At 41.8% G+C, this 19,299-nt stretch overlaps 1 protein-coding gene and 1 long non-coding RNA gene across 3 annotated transcripts in view; both read right to left on the reverse strand.

The window, feature by feature from the left end:
* SYN3 (synapsin III) overlaps positions 1-19,299 on the reverse strand; it is a 511,134-nt gene that overhangs the window by 370,593 nt on the left and 121,242 nt on the right. The gene's annotated exons all lie outside the window — the stretch shown is intronic.
* LOC103093904 (uncharacterized) lies at positions 11,019-15,050 on the reverse strand. The gene is made up of 4 exons (XR_472565.2): positions 14,898-15,050; positions 12,902-12,981; positions 12,698-12,805; positions 11,019-11,486 (listed from the first exon to the last, which is right to left on the reverse strand). It is a non-coding gene; the product is annotated as an uncharacterized LOC103093904 (long non-coding RNA).

Raw genomic sequence — 19,299 nt, forward strand, 5'->3', positions numbered from 1 at the left:
TGGAGATGTTTCCAGATTTAAAGTAAGAGGACCTGGGTTCATTCCCCAGCTTTTCCACTTGCTACTTCTTTGACCTTTAGCAAGTTGCTTCAGCTTTGTGCCTTGATTTCTTCATTTGTAAAATGAAGGGTTGGAAAATTCTATGGATTCTAATGAATGAGGATTCTGTGATCCTATAAAGTTAGGGGGATTACACAGACACTCACATATACATATAGAGATCTCTGTATATATACAAGGAGATGGGTGTATGTGTATAGAGACACAGTAAGTGAGATCAAGAGAGAGGAATGGAGGGGGAAGAAGAAGATAGGAAGGAGGAGCTCATTGCCTGGCACAAAATAAGAATTTAATTAATGCTTGTTGACTAACTTTAAATTTTGCTTACAATTTAGGTACATTATTAGAGGATCATCCATTCAGATGTAGATATTGGAGGAAAGGGATTGTCAAGGCCATTGAATTCAACCGGTTCATATTATAGATGAGGAAATCAATGTGGGCAGTAGGTTGAGACACTTGTCTACGGTAGTATGCCAAAGCTCTAAGTTATCATTCTATGAGAGTCCAATTTGGGACCTGAGCCCAGGCCCTCAAAATCCAGAGAAAAAGCTCTTTCCACTATATCACACTCCCTCCTCATATTTGGACTTTGCATGGGAGAGGTCCTGTTTTCCCCATTGGACCTAAAAGAGTGGTACAGTGGATAGAGTACCTGGCCTTGAGTCAGGAAGACTCATCTTCCTAAATTCAAATCTGGTCTCAGACACTTATTAGCTATGTGGGCAAGTCACTTAACCCTGTTGGCCTTGCCAAGAGCCATCAAAGACCACACTGTTTGACACGGTCCATGCGGAAACCGGGGACTGCAAAGCAGCCCCCAGGAAGAATGGAAACACCCACTGAAACCCCCTTAAGTGACTTTCCTTATTAATATACCTTTATTGTTGGAATTGCTATGATTATTATTCTTACTTAATCCCAGTAAACATAGATGAGAGCAACATGCTTGCAGGGTTAATACAGATGTCCCACTCTGTCCCCCCAGAATATTACCAGGAGAGCCCACTTACAAAATTAAATCTAAGGATTCTTATATACCCACTTAGATAGAATCCTCTTTTCTAAGCATAAAAACTTCTGGCAAATCTGTGCTCTGAATTCCCTAACCTATATCTGGGTCATGTTGTTTCTACCCACTGATCCTGCCTGCCCTTAGCAACAGTGTTTCATTGACTATTTCCTTAGGCTTCCTGTCTGTTGTTATGTTCTATAGAAACATGTATATTGAGAATGAAACTGTGTGCCAAGTAGATGTGTGATCATGAGGGTATACAATAAAGCAAGGCCTCAGCCAAGGTGGAGCAGTTTATCCTGTGAAACCTGTGCTGTGGATTGAATGTGAAAGCTGTGTCCCATCCATCATTTTTCCAATACCATCCCACCTCCCACCTCCAAGACCCCATCCTCTGTGAGAGGTTGACCCACCCCACAGCATGGCCTCAGTTTCCTCATCTGTAAAATGAGTTGGAAAAGGAAATGGCAAACTGTGTGATTCTGGACAAGTCATTTAACTCTGTTGGTCTCAGTTTCCTCATTTGTAAAATGAGCTGGATAAGGAAATGGCAAACTGCTCCAGTATCTTTGCCAAGAAAATCCCAAATGGGAGCATGAAGAGTCAGACATGACTGAAGGTACTAAATAACAACATAGAAGACACTGAAGAGAGAGATGAGATGAGAGAGAAGAAGTGATTTGCTGAGAGACCCACAGCTAACGAATGTTAGGTTCAAAGTTGTGTCTTCCTGACTTCAAGGGCAATACTTCTTGCTCTGTACCACCCCTCTGAGGCCTCATAGAGGACATGACACCTGAGCTGAGCTGAGCTTTGTAGGAAGAGAAGGATTTTGATAATCCATTAGACTGTAAACTCCTCGAGATCAGGAAACTTGCCATTTTCATCTTTAAAACCCACCTGGGACAATATTGGAGGTATCAAAAAAAATAATATGTTGCTTAGCATAGTAAAGATTCTTATCAGATATTTATTGAATTTATTTGAGGTATTGAAGTAGTTCAGTGATAGAGATGGGGCTTGGAGTCAAGAAGACCAGAGTTCAAATCCAGATTCAGACATTTCCTAGCTAGGTGTCCTTGGACAAGTTACATAGCTTCTACTTACCTCCATTTCCTTCTCAATACAGTGGGGATAATAATAACACCAACCTTGAAGGGTTATTGTGAGGAACAAATAAGATATTTGTAAAAAGCATTTAGTACAGTGCCTGTGACATATTAGGCTTTCTATAAATACTTTATTTCCTTCCTCCTTCCTTTGATTGTCTAGCTGGAGGTGACAGGCTGAAGTGACTTCTTTTCAATCTGAGTCAATGCTTGTTCTCTCCCTTCTCAAGGGGCTAAATATTTTCTAGAGTCCCCCAATTCTCCACCAAGTGAAGGCTGGCCCCACTCTGTACCTTCTGCCCCAATTTGCAGAATCAGATCAACTATCTCTATATCTCCTTTCCAAGATGTTTTGGGGTTCTTGAGGTTACAGGGACATGCCTTGAGTGGCTGAAGCAAATTCTCAAATCCTATGACTTGTCCAGTGGGAAAAAAAATCTTATAACTTTTACTAAGCTCTTCTTCTTGAGAAAGACATTTCCCTTGGCTGAGTGAATATGAAGACCCTCTGGAATGCAAAGTCCTCAAGGCTCTTCCCAGTGACCAATGTGGGCAGAATACAAGGTATAGGTTCCTTTTCCTTCGCTCTTTACTGTCCTGGAGGAATTCCTGAAGCATGAATCAGTTTCAACCCTCATGAAAGCCAGGAAGGATCAGCTGCAGGTATTGAGGTACCTTCTTTGTGAGGGGTGGGGTACCCATCTGTGACTTGATATACTTAGATGTCCACAAAGTAAGGGAGTCATACCCAATTCTATACTTCAGGGTTAAAATAAAGCCATGGAATAAGGATTAAAGATTTAGTAATAGAAGGGACATCAGAGGCCATCTTGCTGAATACCTTCACTTTACAGTGAGAAAGAAAAGTTTCCTCATTTTTGCTGTTGTTGTTTAGTTATGTCTGACTATGACCCCATTTGGGGTTTCCTTGGCAAAGTACTGGAGTAGTTTGCTATTTCCTTCATTTGACAGATGAGGAAGAGGACACAAACAAGGTTAAGTGATTTGCCCAAGGTCACATAGCTAGTGTCTGGGACCAGATGTGAACTCAGCCTCCTGACTCTAGGGCTCTATCTACTGTGCCACCTAGCTTTGCAAGCTTCCTCATTTTACAGATGAGGAAAATGAGGCCCAGAGAGATCATGATCATAAATTTGAGCTTGGGGAGACCTCAGATCCATATAATCCAAATTCTTATTTTACAGGTGAGGAAAGTGAGGTCTTGAGAGATAAAGTAAGTTGAACAGTTGCCCAGGTAAAAGTTATAGAATCAGGATTTAAATCCATATCCCTTGGTCCCAGAGTGAGTGCTCTATCCATTGGGTTATTCAGTCTCTCTATAGCTACTGGCTGTTTATTTTTTCCTTTTCACAAAATCATATGTCTCTGTTTATGACTGTATACGTTTCCATCACCTCCCTCTCTCTAGTCTCCCTGATTCCCTCAAAACACTCTTTTCAAACTCAAAGTCTGATGGAGGGAGGAGGGAAAGGAGGGAAGGAGGGAGGAAATGAAGGAAGGCAGGAAGGAGGGAAAGAAGGAAGGAGAAAAAGAAGGAAGGAGGGAAAGAAGGAAGGAAAGAGGAAAAAAGGGAGAGAGGGAGTCCCTGCTCTCAAGGAGCTCTCTGTCTAATGGAGGGAGACCATATGCAAACAGCTATGTACAAATGGTATATAGGAGAGAGAGTGTCTATGTACTGGGAAGAGAAAGGAGACCGGACTGGCTACAGAAAGTAATTGATGATCAGTCTGAATAGAGAGTTTGGAGCCTTACATATGGTAAAGGGCTTTCTAGACCAAATAGTGGAGTTTATATCTTATCCTTGAGGCAACAGAAGGTCACTGGATCTATTTGTGAAAGGGGGGTGGGCAGACCTGAGCTTTGGAAGGGATTAGCATGAACTGAGGTGCTTCCTAATGGAGGGACTATGGCCCAAAATCTAGAGTGAGACATTGATTTGGATATGGCTAATGTGGGAATCTGCTCTGCTTGACTGTGTGTGTGTACACATACATAATAAGTGTATATATACGTATTTGGGTCTACACACATATATTTGTGTGTATGTATATATGTACATTATATATAATATTGGGTGTGTATATTGCAGCTCCTTCATGCCTTCTCATCCTGATGTCTTTCAAAAACTGGTGTCTTTGTCCTTCCATAAGCTCTCCTCAGGTGTTCCAGCAAACCCAGGTAGCAGCAGAATGGATGCGAGTTATTCTATTGGTATAGCATGAGGAGACATGGGAGATCCTGAAGCTTAAAGACCTTTGCCTGGTCTCTGACCAAGAGAGGGAGAGACTTGCTCCAGTTCCCTCGAGTTTCAAGACAAAGGCATGGGCAGCAAACAAACTCTTCTGCTGGCTCTTCTCAGCACACAAAGAGCTCATGGTTATGAAATGCCTTGCCAGTAATGTGAGGTGCACACCCAGCAGCCTTCCAAGGAATACGGTGCCAAGAGAAAACTCATCAGCTTTTCAAGACATCTCCTTTTGCAGATAAAGTAAAAAAAAAAAACAAAAAACTTTTCCTGTGTTCTAACTTGAAATGGGCACCAAGATGAGTGGATAATGGTTGGTTGCAGTTTGGTATGCTGTGGAAAAGATGTGTACAAACTGAAAACAGTCCCACCCTGGAAGGCCAACTGTTCATGGGGCCTGAAATGGGGGAGGGAAAGAACTGGAAAGATGTGCTTCCTTTCTCCCCCTTTTCTTGTCTCTTTAGAAACAGCAAACTGGTAAAGGATATATTGGCATTGTGATTCTGGGCAAATCTTTTATTCCCCCCAATGCTACAATGCTAAAAGTGGGACACAGTAGAAAGAACGGTGGACCTGGAGTTGGGAAGACCTGGAGCTCAAATCCTGCCTTAGATACTAGCTGTGTGGTGTTGGGCAAGTCACTTAAAAACTCTAACAAACCTCTCTGCCTGCCTCACTTTCCCCATCTACAAAATGGGAATAATAATAGCACCTCTCTTCCAGAGATGTAGTTAGGATCCAATGAGACAATATTTGTAAAGCATGTTGTAAACCTTAGAATGATTCATAAATGACAGTTATCATCATCATCCACATCATCATTATTATTGTGATGGTGCTGGTGGTAGTGGTGATGGAAGTGGTGGAGGTAGTCCTAGTAGTGATGGTAGTCCTGACCTGCAATGGTAGAAAGTCTTCTCACCCAGGAGTTTCTTATACCATCCCTATTTCTATCCTCAAGGAGAAAAACCACACTGGAAGAAGGCAAGAAGAGACAAAAGGTTTTCCTCTCCCAAAAGAGTAATTTCCTGGCTCCCTGTGGTCTCTCAAATCAAATACAATGCATCAAAGTCCCCCACAATTGGGCTCCCACTCGCTTTTCCAGTTTTGTTTCATATTATCACTTCCTGTTTTAGGCAGAGGAGCTCGACAGCTTTTCCCTGAACCCAAGCTCTCATCTGTTACCTCTCCATCTTTGCCCAGGTGGTCCTCAATGTCTAGAATGCACACCTTCCTCACTTTTCCTAAGTAGAATCCTTATCCTCCTTTCACAAATAGGCGAAAGCCCAGGTGCCTTCTCCCCTTCTGGCATTTCCTGATTTGTTCATTTGTTAGTTTTTTCTGGCTACTTAAGGGGAATAAGGACTGTGCCTGTAATTTCATTAGTTTAGGGAACTTTCTCTTGCTAATGCAGATTGGTGATTTAAGGTTACCAACGTCCCAGTATCCCTCAGAGATTAAAATGGAATTGTGAAATATTTAACAAAAATTAAAATACAATAGAACATAGGGACTGGCAAATGTTTTTGTTAAATTTCATTTGCATTACTAACATTTTCTTCATCACTTTCCCAAATCTACCCAATTTACAAAATAATCAATCAAGCCTCGATTTGTGGCATTTGCCAATTTCCGAGATGGAAATGCTCACATTGAAAATTTAATAAATCTACTCTCCAGAACTAGTCTAGCACATGACTCCTAGTCAAAGGCAGGCCCACAAACCCTTACTATAATAAATATTATCACATTAAGGAGTTCAGTACCTAGTTGGGGAGATAAGACCAGCACCCAAAAACAATTAGGAGAATGATAAATAACAACAGATAATTTAAGGTTAGACAAATATTATAAAAAAGCAATTAAGCATTCATTAGGCACCTGCTAAATTCTGAGAATGCAAAAGTAAAATAGCCTCTGGCCTCAAGAAATGTATGGGGCAGGAAATAAGTGCTTTAGACACACAGGAAGGAAAGGATTCCATGGGAACAGAAGACCTGAGCAGAACTGATCTGAAGTAGAAGGAGCAACCTTCCTCCATCTGGTTTGATGGAAAAATCATAGAATTTAGAACCAAGGGATCTGAGCTTGAATCCCAGCTCTGCCATTCATTCACAGGGTAAGTATGGGCAAGACCATTACCCTCTCCCTGGACCTCAGTTTTCTCATCTATAAAATTAGGGGTGGACTAGATGTTGGCCAGGGTTCCTCTAATTACCTGATAGAGAAGGAAATGGCAAATCGCTCTAGTATTCTTGCCAAGAAAACCCCAAAGAGCCGGACATGACTGCATGACTGAACAACAAAGGTCCCTTAAACAATTTTGTAAAGGGTCTCTGCTGAAGTCCTCTGGGGTATGGTTTTCCTGAGGTCTAACCCTTGTCACCAAAGTCCAGTCTTTATTTATGAGTCATGCAAAAATACAGAACCTTAGGCTGAAAGGGACCGGAGGATATCTAATCTAATCTAGGCTAGGCTAGAGAGCTAATTGTGTGCTTCTTAGGGATGGAGCATGGATCAGAAACACCCTCTGCAACTAAACTGACCTTGGGGAAGCCATGGGATTTTTTTTTAATAAACCCTTACCTTCCATCATAGAAACAATATTGTATGTTGGCTCCAAGGCAGAAGAGTGGTGAGGGCTAGGCAATGGGGGTTAAGTGACTTGCCCAAGGTCACACAGCTGAGAAGTGTCTGAGGCCAGATTTGAACCTAGGACCTCCCGTCTCTAAGCCTGACTTTCAATCCACTGACCTACCCAGCTGCCCTCAAGTCATAGGATTTTGAACAATTTTTAGTCTGACATTTCCCCAAGGCTTCCTTGCCAGGTCACCCATCTGCCTTAGATTTGGAACTGAAGAGAAGATGATTCACTGATTGGGTGCGAAGGTCATTTCCTCGTGGGAATCGGATGGGGTCCAGTCTAGCTGTTGTTAGTCTTAGTCTGGCTAGCCCTTTCTGGTTGAAGAATGAAAAGTTAAAAGAGGAAATCAAGTTCATAGAGGAAAAGGACCTTGGGGGTCTTCTAGACTTGCCACTTAATTTTATAAAAATGGAAACTGAGGACCATTGAGGTAATATGACTTCAAGATCATGTAAGTAAGCACCTATATTTTATAGATGGAGAAACCAAGGCTCAGAAATCATAAACGCCTTTGCCAAACCAGAATCAGAATTTGAATGCAAGTCCCCTTCACTCCAGGTCTAAGGCTGATCCTTCACCTTCAGTCACTGTATGGGGCCAGAGGTGTCAGGAACTCAACCCTAGCTTCCCATAATGGCCTCAAGACACCAGAGCCAGGAAGCCCTGGGGATGCATAGTTGAGAGCAGCTGGAGGTACTTAGAAGAGGGATGGAGGCAATTAAGCCTAAAAGGCCACACCTGGAGGCAGAGGGCCCTCCCACTGAGAAACAAAGCGAGAAGAAAATGGGGTTGTAGCTCCTCTGCATAGTTAGGGGCTAGGAGATCTGGGGGAGAGAGCGGAGAAGTTGGGGGCAGATCTTAGGCAGAAGATCATAGAACAGCAGAAAGGGACCTTAAATACCACCTAGACTAATGCTTTCATTTTACAGGTGTGGAAATAGAAGGTCCCACGGGTTGTCTGTAAGCAGCCAGGCTCACCTCGATGCCAAGAGGAGGTACCGAGGAAGTCTTTGGTGGAGTTCCCATTTCTAAGGGGTTTTAAAAAGTTGACATATCATCTCCCTCAAGGGCCCTCGTGGAAGAATTAGGACAAACAGGATCATCCCCTTTCAATAGATGGGCCTCAAAGATGAAATAACTTGCCCAAGAATTCCCACTAGTCCTTGTTTGAGCTGGGATTTGTACCTAGAACTGTCCTGGTGCCAACTTCCACCGTCATCTTTTTCCACCACCCCACCTCCATCCGTGTAGCTTCATGATTGCAGAGATGGCATCTTATCTGAACTTTTAAAATCTCCTCTGATCCATGTTCCACCCCAAGAGGTACAAAATAGATGTTTGCCAATTGGCACTGGAGAAAAGATGGAAAAAAATTCATGTACTTTGCAGAGCTGGGTGGTTGTGGGTGTAGAATACTACCTGTGTACTGGCTGACTTGGCCAAAGTGTTGGTTTCGTTGGGCTGTTTTTTTTTTTGGTCTTATTATGAAAAAAAAAATAAACAAAGTCAACCCAAACTTTATTCTGAGGCATAGATTGTTGTGTTGGGCTATAGATTGGACTATAGAGATCTTGCTCCAACTTCCTGTTACAGATGAAAAAACTAAAGTTAAGGCTGCTTAAGTGTTCACAGGCTTGGATGAACACACCTGAAGTCACACTGGTTGCACATTTGATGATGTCTCCACCACACCATCCTCTATTTCCCTTCTTGCTTGAGTGACTTTGGACAAATTAATCCCACTCTGGGCCTCAATTTCCTTTTCTGTAAAATGAGGGGATTGCCCTAGCTAACTACTCCTGATCCACAATCTTTTCCTTTTGATGTCTTGGGTCTATCCTGGGTGACTCTGAGGTATGCATAAACAAGTATTCATTAAGAAAGTCCCTGGGCATGTGTTTCCTCCTCAGGAAAATGAGGGAGTTGGTCTAGATGGCATTGGAGCATCTAACATGCTATGATTTCCCTAGGCTTCAGTTTCCTCTTTAAAATGAAGGAGTTAATGTAGAAGCCATTAGAGCAACAGTACAGATAGAGCCCTTGGCCTGGAGTCAAGAAGACCTGAATTCAAATTTGACCCCAGACACTTCCTAGCTGTTGGACCCTGGGCAAGTCATATCCCATTTTATCTCATTTTCCTCATCTATAAGATGAGCTGGAGAAGGAAATGGAAAAGCACTCTAGGATCTTTGCCAAGAAAATCCCAAATTCTCTCCCAAGGAATTGAACATGACCAACCCCCCCAATTAAACATTATAACTATGCTCCTATGACCTCTGTAGGCCTTAGTTTCTCCTTCTGTAAAATAAGAAGGTTGGATTAGATGACCTCTGGGGTCCCTTATCTTACTAGTTTGGTTCCTTCTGGACCTAAATCAGGGATTCTTAACCTGGGGTCTATGGGGAGATTTCAGGAGGTCTGTGAGCACGTGTAAGGAAAAAATACACCTGTATTTTCAATAATCTCCAATTAAAATTTAACGTTACCTTAAAAGATGAATGTAGGCAACAAAGCATGAGTCTGAGAAGGGGTCCAGGACACAAAAAGGATGAGAACCCCAGGCTAGATCTTTTGCTATTATGCTGTTGTTTCAGTTGTGTCTGACTCTTCATGGCCCAACATTTGGGGTTTTCTTGACAAAGATACTAGAGTTCTTTGCCATTCCCTTCTGTTCATTTTATGGATGAGGAAACTGAGGCCCTGGGAAGGTCATTGGTTTATGCAAGGTCACAAAGTTATTACCAGATTGTTGCCGTTATTCAGTCATGGCTGACTTTTCATGACCTATTTGGATTTTTTTCTTGGCAAAGATACTGGAGTTGGTTGGCCATTTTATTCTCTAGTTTGTGAGGAAACTGAGGCAGACAAGGTTAAGTGATTTGCCCAGGCACACTCGGCTAATGTCTGAGGCTAGATTGACTCTCCACCCACTGCACCACCCCCTCCATCAACTTCAGTATTTCCCGAAGGTTGAAGACTGCCTCTTTTTTGGTAACGTGCCCAAAGTCACCCAGATATTAAATGTCAGGACAAAGATTCAAGCCTACATCTGACTCCAAACCAGGAGTCTCACTGCCTCTCATTTGGCCTCTATTGGGGAAAGCTTCGCCTCCTAATTACAGAGCCAAAGAACTTGGGAACTGGTTGCCATGGAGACCTCAGCATGAGGCCCTGGTGCTCCAAGATAGCATATTTATAGGGGGAAAGATGAATAGGCTTGTCTCCATACTCTCAATAAACATTCAAGGCTCAGGAAAGTCATCTACTGATGAGAGTGACATTGCCAACGTGTTTTATCTCAGGACTTCCAGGGTCTGAGTCATGAATGCCCATGGGGGTCTCCAGAGATTCTTTCCAGCATCAGTCCTGAATATTGAGATGCTGAAGGTGGAGGCCTCCATGTCAAAAGCTGGCTCTCTCTCCCGTCCTTGGCTCTTCTTGCCAGGACTCTATTTGTTTAACATCTTTCAAATGTATTCCATTAGCATTATGGACCTGTCAAGCCTTCCCTTCCCACTTCGGAATAGCTTGTCAACTGGATGATCTCAGAGCAGGGAATGGGAGGGCAGGGCCATATTGGCTTCATTTGAAAACCTCTGTGATCCAGGGAGGTGCCTGGGGAGATTGCTCAGTGGTTCAGGGCACCTATTAGACTTTGCTTTGGTGGATAGGATGGGTCTCCGTACAACCTTTTCTAGAGGAGGAGACCTGGATTTGGCATCACAAAATCTTAGTTTGAAATCTGATTTTGCACCTGTATGACCTTGGACAAATTATATAACCTCTCACTGCCTCAGTTTCCTCATTTGTAAAATGATATTGTTGGACTAAAATGGCCTCTGAAGTCTTTCTGTTCTAATTCTTTAATTCTGTTTCTAAGTCTGTAATCTTATGATCCCCCCTCAATTCCATGGGTCTGTCCTAGGTGACTTCCCCCCCTCAACATTAAGTACCCCAAGTTCAAATCTCTTCTCTAAATTTCAAATTCCCCCTTTATAAATTGAGGACAATGGACACTAGCTCGTTCCTAAGAATCTTTCTATTTAAGGTCCTATAATACTATAACTTTTTTTTTGCTTTTAAAAATATCTATTGATGTCTTTTTTTATGTCACTTTAATTTCCCAATGCATCTTATCCCCTCTTAGAAAGCTATTCCTCATTACAAAGATTTTTTTAAAAATTCAACTAAATAGCACTTCCACCCAGTTCAGTGTTATAGGCAATGGGGAGGGGGACACCCATGGTCCTTTGTTTCTGTAATGATTGCATGTTTATCTTTTTCCTTTGGCCATTTAAATTATATACCATTAAGCATCTCATTTTTTATTTTTTGGAGTGGAGTGAACCTCAAGATTTGAAGAGTGGGCAGGTACTAGTTGTCAGGAGATATCTGTAAAAAAAAAAAAGGCTGTGTAGGCCCCAAAACAGGCAAAATCTATGGGGTTTGGGGAGGTCTCTCATTGCCATTGATGCCTGGGATTGACTTTTCCACTGTGATTCTTCTCAGTGTTTTCCTTATTCCTAGCTAGCTCAGCTTTCAGAGGGAGCTGGGGTAGGCAGAGGACTTTTGTGGCTAGAAAGGGTGGTAGAGAAGGCAATGAAAATTCATACCCTTTCCCTGGGGGGCTGGGATTGAGTCCATGCAGCATCTCCCCATGACTGCCTGAGCCCTTACATATGGGGGTCTGGGGATAACTGAAGGGTGGAGATTGTGGCACCAATAAACTCTGGCTGCATGTGTTCTGGGACCAATTTCCCAGGGCGAGTGACACACATACACACTTTCTTTCCCTTTCGATGGAGTAGCAAGGAGGGTGGTAATGAGAGATGGCTGCTAGGGGCTCTCTGGGGAGAGAGGCCGGGGGGCCCTGGGCTAGGACATGTGTTGAACAAATGCTGAGGCTCCAAGATTACCCAGATGTTCACTGACATTAGAATGCAGATAGGCTCTTCATTGACTCTGGAGATGAGAGGATGGGCAGGACAGCCACTCATACGGACCCCAAATGCCGTCCCACTAATAGAAACCAAATTGGCAGGCAGAGAACCAATCAAAAGATTCCCTTGGTGATGAGAAGAATCCCATATGGTGAATGATTTCAAAGATATTCACAAGAATATGAAGTCATCTTGGGACCTGGCATTTGGTCAAAGGTAGATTTTACTATTTATCAACCCATTTGACAGATACTGATTGAAAATTTACCATTGACTAGCTGATATTAGGTGCCTACTGTAGTGGGATATAAAGTTATACATGGCTGATTACTTCTTTTTGAGGAATTTAATCCCAAACTTTTGGGAAGCCAATGGTCAATATGTATGGAACTTCTGTAGGACCTCTCCTTGCCCATTCTCCAGTTCAGAGTCATCAGGCTCTGCAGAGGCAGAACCCTCTAACTACCTAGCATCACTAGTAGGATCTTCCTGTTGATTTAAAACTAGCAACCCTAGTGCTCAGGTAGGTGCTGATGCAATGTAATTCTGCCCAGCCCTCTCAAAAACCAAGTGAAGAAATGGAACTAAGGAAGGGAGTGAGCTCAACTTCTTGTTCCTCTATTGAGTGCTCTTGGGATGATCTGATTTATTTGGAACTCCTACCAAGCTTTCTAAAGACTCATTTTCCTCTTCCAATGTTCTTCACCATTTTGTGAGCCAATACCATTCATGCTCTTCTCTCCTCTTCCTCCACTGCCGCCATGTTTCTGACTGGTGAGAATAACAAAGATGGTCAGGTGGCAAAGTGGATGAGTACTGGGCCTGGAGCTAGTAAGGATGAGCCTAAATCCCACCTAAGATACTTACCCAGGCAAGTCACTTGTCTTCTGTTTGCCTTGGTTTCCTCATCTGTAAAATAGGATGATAACAGCACCTACCTCCCTGGGCTATTGTGAGAATAAAATAAAGTAATAATTATGAAGACTTTTGCAAACCTTAAAGTACTATATAAATGCTAACTGGTAGCAGTAGTAGTATATTTCAAGCTGGAAAGGACTCATACTTTATTCAATACTTTCATTTTACAGATGAGGAAGTTGAGACCTGGAAAAATTAAGTGGTGGCTCAGTGAATTGAAAGCCAGGCCTAGATTCAGGAGGTCCTGGGTTCAAATCTGGATGAAGATACTTCCTATCTATGTGACCTTGGGCAAGTCACTTCACCTCCTTTGCCTAGCTCTTACTGCTCTTTTACCTTGGAACCAATATACAGTAGTGATTCTAAAATGGAAGGTAAAGGTTTAAAAAATGTTAAGGGATGGCAGTGGCAATGGTTTCTGTATTTTAATTAAAATAAATTGATTTTCTTGCCTTACTTGTTAATAAAATACAAATAACACTTTAAAATTTGCAAAGTATTTCACATTAGTTTATTTGCCCCCCCCCCCAACAACTCTGTGTACTATGTACTAGGTGCTATTACTATCCTCATTTTACAGATAAGGAAATTGAAGTTGACTTGTCCAGGGTCACATAGCTAGAATCTGAAGGAGGCTTTGAGAGTGGGTATCTTCCAGACCAAATTAGCATTGTGGAGACTGCATACACGGGGAGACTGGATTCTCACTGCCTTTACTCAGTCTCTTTTCCATGACCAGAAAGGGAGGTCATGTAGGCCAAATATATAGCCAGGAATGAGAGATAACACTTGACCCAGTCCAAGTGTTAGAATGCACACTCTTCCAAGGTAGGGACCACTTCCCATTTTTCTTTGCATGCCATTCCCCAAACACTAAATATGGTATCTGGTACAGCAGCCACAGCATGTCCAGGAAACCAGAAGATGGCTTGGGGTGCCCTCTAGACCCATTTCACAGGCTTTATAGAAAGATATGGACAAGAACTACAGCAAATGTGAAGGAGTCAGTGAGTTAGCTGCCCTAGAGAAGAGAAGTTCCCACTTGGTTCTAACAAATTAAAATCAAGTGTGGAGGTTCCTTCTAGTTCTAGGTTTATGAGCCAAAGAAGTGCCTCTTACAGAGTGAGATAAAATGATACACAAATATCAGATTTTCTTAAACCCTCACCTCCCATCTTAGAATCAATACTGTGTATTGGTTCCAAAGCAGAAGAGCAGTAAAGGCTAGGCAATGGGGGGTAAGGGACTTGTCCAGGGTCACAGAGCTAGAAAGGGTCTGAGACCAGATTGGAACTCAGGATCTCCCATCCCTAGGCCTGGCTCTCAATCCACTGAATCACCTCCACTGCCCTTCAGGTCTGTAAGCTTTTAAAAACATTTTGATAACAGCATTTTGATATATTTTGTTTCCTTTGTAATTCTATTCATTTAAGACCATTATTCAGAGAAGGGACTCACAGGTTTCTCCAGATTGCCAAAAGGAAGCCATCTTACAAATTTTAAAACCCCAAGAACCTTTGTTCTAGGGCTTATCTGCATGGTTCTCTAAATACTTTCTAGGGACCAGCATCAGGAATCAGAGCCCTATCACCTCTTCCTCCAGCTCCACTCTAAAACATACTCTCCCCAAGAAACAACAGCTCAAGATTCATTCAGTGTCTTTGAAAACAGAAGTGACAGGAGGACACCTCCTCTAAAACCTAGAAATATCTTCCCATAGTCTGGGGACTTACATTCAGACATGTAGCCCAAGAATCTCTGTTCCTCTCTCAATACTAATCACTCAATCCAAAACGAATACTCCCTTTCATACAGTTGTGTTAGTAATCACTCCTTCTGCTTCCACACAGTTATTCAAATCAACTACTCATCCTGTAAGCTCTGAAGCCTCATGCTCCACTCTACATTTTAGCACACATTCCCAGGGGTCAGTTTCCCAGCATACCAATTTTCAGCATTGACCATCTTGCTACTCCTTGGTCCTGGAGATAGTGATAGTCGAAATGCTAGCAGTAGTAATAGTGGTGGAGGTAGGCAGATATATATAGGGAAAGACACACTAATAATCTTATCACCATGAGCAGCTGTGATCCCTGGGTAACTCCTGTTTACCAGCTGTTACCCATTTCCATCTCTCTCACTCTTAGGTGAGGAGGAAGCAAATTGATGCCAGTTCTTCTCGATTCCTCTAGCCCCACCTCCTTGAGCTCTGTGGTTCATTGTTGTACATTAAAAAAAAATTATCTTAGGCTGGTTCAAGTGACCTGTTAACTCCTGGAATTGGGCAACAAAAATTTATCGCTATAGAGAAGATGATTCTGTGCTTAATGGCTCTGCACAATTTAAGAAGAGTTTAATCTTAATAATGATATAAGAGACCTTTGGAGTAGTGAGGCTCAATAAGCCATCAGTCTCAGAGTAAGGAAACCTGGGTTCCAGTATTGCCTTTGACAAACTTGCTGAGCAGTCCTAGGCAATTGACCAGTGGAGGCAAAGTCAGCTTTCTAAGACAATTGACTCTGGAGAGGTCACTAATCTGCCTCTGTAGAGGGAATTTCCTTCCTGGGACTTCCTTACACTAATGAAAATAGATGTATTGGGGCAGCTGAGTGGCTCAATGGATTGAGAGCTGTGCCTATAGATGAGAGGTCCTGGATTCAAATTTGACCTCAGACACTTCCTAGCTGTGTGACCCTGGGCAAGTCATTTAATCCCCATTGCCTAATCTTTACTGCTCATCTGTCTTGGAACCAATACATAGTAGTATTTATTCTAAGACAGAAGGTAAGGGTTTAAAGAAAAAAGAAAAGAAAACATACATCCATATTGTCTAAAATTTTTCCCCAATATCAAAAGTTTCATTCACTAAAGTATAATTGCAGTATCATTGTATATAAGGGACTAGGTAGTGTCATAATGCGAAGAGTGGTTGACTTGGAGTCAGAAAAACTCATCTTCCTGAGTTCAAATCCAACCTCAGACATTTACCTGGGCAAGCCATTTAACCATGTTGCCCCTTAATTTCCTCATTGGTAAAATGATCTGGAGGAGGAAATAACAAATTGCTCCAATGTCCTTGCCAAGAAGATTCCCAAATGGGGTCATGAAGAGTCAGGCATAGTTGATTAATGACTGAACAAGTATGTAAGTGTCTCTTCCATAGATTTGGAACCAGAAGGAATTTCAAAGTCCAAAGTTCAGTCCCCCTCAATTTACAGATGAACAAACAGGCCCAGAAGTTAAGTGACTTGCCTAAGGTCACACAGCTAGGAAGTGATTGAATTGAGGTTCAAATCCAAGTCCTCTTGACTACTACTCTAGCCCTCCATTCCCTAAAGTACTCGACCATCTGCAATGAAAGGCATACTATGTCTTTTCTGGCTAAATGGGTGGTCAGGCTCATTACTGGGTTGGCCCCAGAATGATAAATTATCCAATCATTACCACCTTTAGAATTGTAGAGGACTTTGTGATCTGGGTCAGTGGAGAGACCACCACTGGGATGAAATTAACAGAATCTTGTAGTTTGGGGAAGGAAATTTAGGAATTTTGTTCGGAGTTTGATTAACATCTTTTTTTAAATTAAAAAATTTCTTGATGGAGTGAGAGGCATGGGCAAATGAGATGGGGACACCATTGTGGGTACTTATGCTTTGGTTAAAAACAAAAACTATCCCCCTGAACCAAGCTATAACTCTAAAGGAATGAGACAAATTGTCTTCCTAGGCTTGTAACCTGACTCTACCAATGGTTTCCCAAATAAGAGTCTGGAAATCTTTTCAGCAATGGCAACTTTTCAACAAATGACCAGATTCCCAAGGTGACTACGATGAAAAGTATGCCAGTTCCTGGGGTAGTAGAACCATTTGGCTTTCTAATTCTTGCCCTGGGGCTGAGTCGTCTGGATTGGTGACTGAATGAATGGAAATTGACCTCTTCTACCATATGTAGTTAGGGCCAGATCATACCATGTTTCATATTCCATCCAGCTGTCCAACCTGGCCATCTTACCATGTACTCTGCTGCCACACATATGTCAGTTTCTTCCCACCCCCTTTCTACCTCTTGCTCAAGGCATAGTCATCAATGGAATGTTATTGCTTCTGGAAAAGATATGTCATTTGACTGTCCTATAGTTTCATTCATCAGTGCGTGTGACTTCCCAGAACAAAATATCCTTTCCTGACCACCATTCCTTGTTATTCGTCATCTCCTTAAATGTGAAATGGTCCAAACTTCTTGGAAAGCAATTTGGAATTAAGTGAAGAAAATTACTAACATCTCCACATCCCTTGACCCAGAGATTCCATTGTGAGAATGAATTCCAAGAGTATTAAGGGAAAAAAGGAAGGCCCCATGTACATCAAAATATTTCCAGTAGCAGTTCTAGCAGCAGCAAAGACCTGGAAACAAAGTGTTGTCCATGGCTAAACCAACTGTGTTCACAAATGGAATAGAATATTACTGAGATGTAAGAAACAAGAATTTGGAATCTTAGGAAGACTATACAAAATGAACCTATCCCCCCCCCCAAAAAAAAAGCAGAATTAAGAAAACAGAATAGAAAATGAGTAAAACAATGTAACATAAAAGAACAACCACTTGGTAATTGAAATTGAGCTAAGAAAGAACAATGACCAAAACTGGCTTTTAAAGAACAAATGTGAGTAGGTCCCTCTCACACCTATCCCTGGCTCTCCATGTCTCTGTGAATGTGGAATAAGCAGTGCAATGGCAGACTTTTCCAACATGTTGGTTATTTTTGCTCAACTTTTCTTTTTAATCCTTTCTTTTGAAAGATTCTTTGTTATAAAGGATAGCTATCTAGATGGAGGGAACATGGCCTAATCTACAAGATACACAAATAGAAGATAAAAATTAAAATTTACTTCTGAAAGAAAGTTTTTTGAGGATTTCTTGAAGTTGTATTCTCAGAGTTTAGCTTAATACTTGGCACACATGGGAAACAGTGTATAGTAGGCACTTAATAAATGTTTCTTTTTTATTCATTCATTCATTTATCCATTTGTTTATTGATTCATTCAATTTTCTAAGATCGGATGCATCTGAATGGATTGGAGGAAAAAATGACTGATTTTGAAGTCTGGAAGCATTAATCTTTTAAATTCTTAATTTTTAAATTGTAATAAAAAAATTCCCCCCATGGTTACATGATTCTTGTTGTCTCTCTCTCCTCTTCCCTACCTGCTCCTGGAGCTGGCAAGCAATTCCACTGGGTTATACATATATTATCACTCAAATCCTATTTTCTGGAAGCATTTATTGAGCAACTACTATATGCCAAGCACTGTGTTGGGCATGTGGTACTTATGACAAAAAATGAAGCTAGCTCTGTTTTAAATGATTTTATATTCTAAACATAACAAATATATATGTACATATATAGATAAGTATAAAACATATATAGAGGGCAGCTAGGTAGCACAGTGGATAGTGCCAGGCTTAGAGTCAGGAAGACCTGGGTTCAAATCTGACCTCAGATACTTCTTAGCTGTGTGACGCAGGGAAAGCCACTTAAAGCCATCTGCCTAACCCTTGCCTTTGTATCTTAGAGTCATTACTATAGAAAGTAAGGATAAAAAAACCAACATATCCAGGAAACTCAAAGGAATCTTTATTTGGTAAGGGAGGGGTGTGAGGTGGAGTGTGGGGAGTAGAACTGCTAAGAATGGAGAAACTCTATATAATCCTTGAGCCAGAGATTCTAAGAGGTGGAGGTAAGGAAAGAAGGGAATTCCAGGCTGGAGGCATAGCTTTTACAAAGGCATAGAGGTTGGGAATGGATTAGCAAGCAAGTAGGTTAATTTGGCTGGAGTATAATGTGAGGGAGAATGATGGGAAATAATGTAGACAGAGAGATTGGAATCGGATCATGTTCTTTAAGTGCCAAACACTTGGTTGCTGAAGAACTCCTGGTAAGTGAATAAGAAGATAGGTAAGATAGAGTTTCTTGTCCTCTCCCATCATTACCATCTTTGGGCCCATTTAGCTGTTCTGTCTCCTCTAGATGAAAACTATCTGTCCTCTTTTGTTGGGTAATGTCCTTTAGAGATGATATTACTAGCCTCAGTGGGGAATTATAGATTTGGAGCTCAGAGGTCTAAGCGTCAGACTGGGTGATCCTTGAGACCCCCTTTGGCCTCATGTCTACAATCCTATGACTCAGAGGCCATCTAGTCCAATCCCTCCATTTGGTGGATGAGAAAACTGAGACCTAGAAAACTAAATTATTTCCTAGGATTATAGATTTCAATCTGGAAGGGACCTCAGAGACCAGCTGGTCCAACTATCTCATGTTGATGACCAGACATCAGATGTTGGGCCTG

The sequence above is a fragment of the Monodelphis domestica genome, chromosome 5 (assembly GCF_027887165.1).
Source record: "Monodelphis domestica isolate mMonDom1 chromosome 5, mMonDom1.pri, whole genome shotgun sequence".
In the NCBI taxonomy this organism is placed as follows: Eukaryota; Metazoa; Chordata; class Mammalia; order Didelphimorphia; family Didelphidae; genus Monodelphis; species Monodelphis domestica.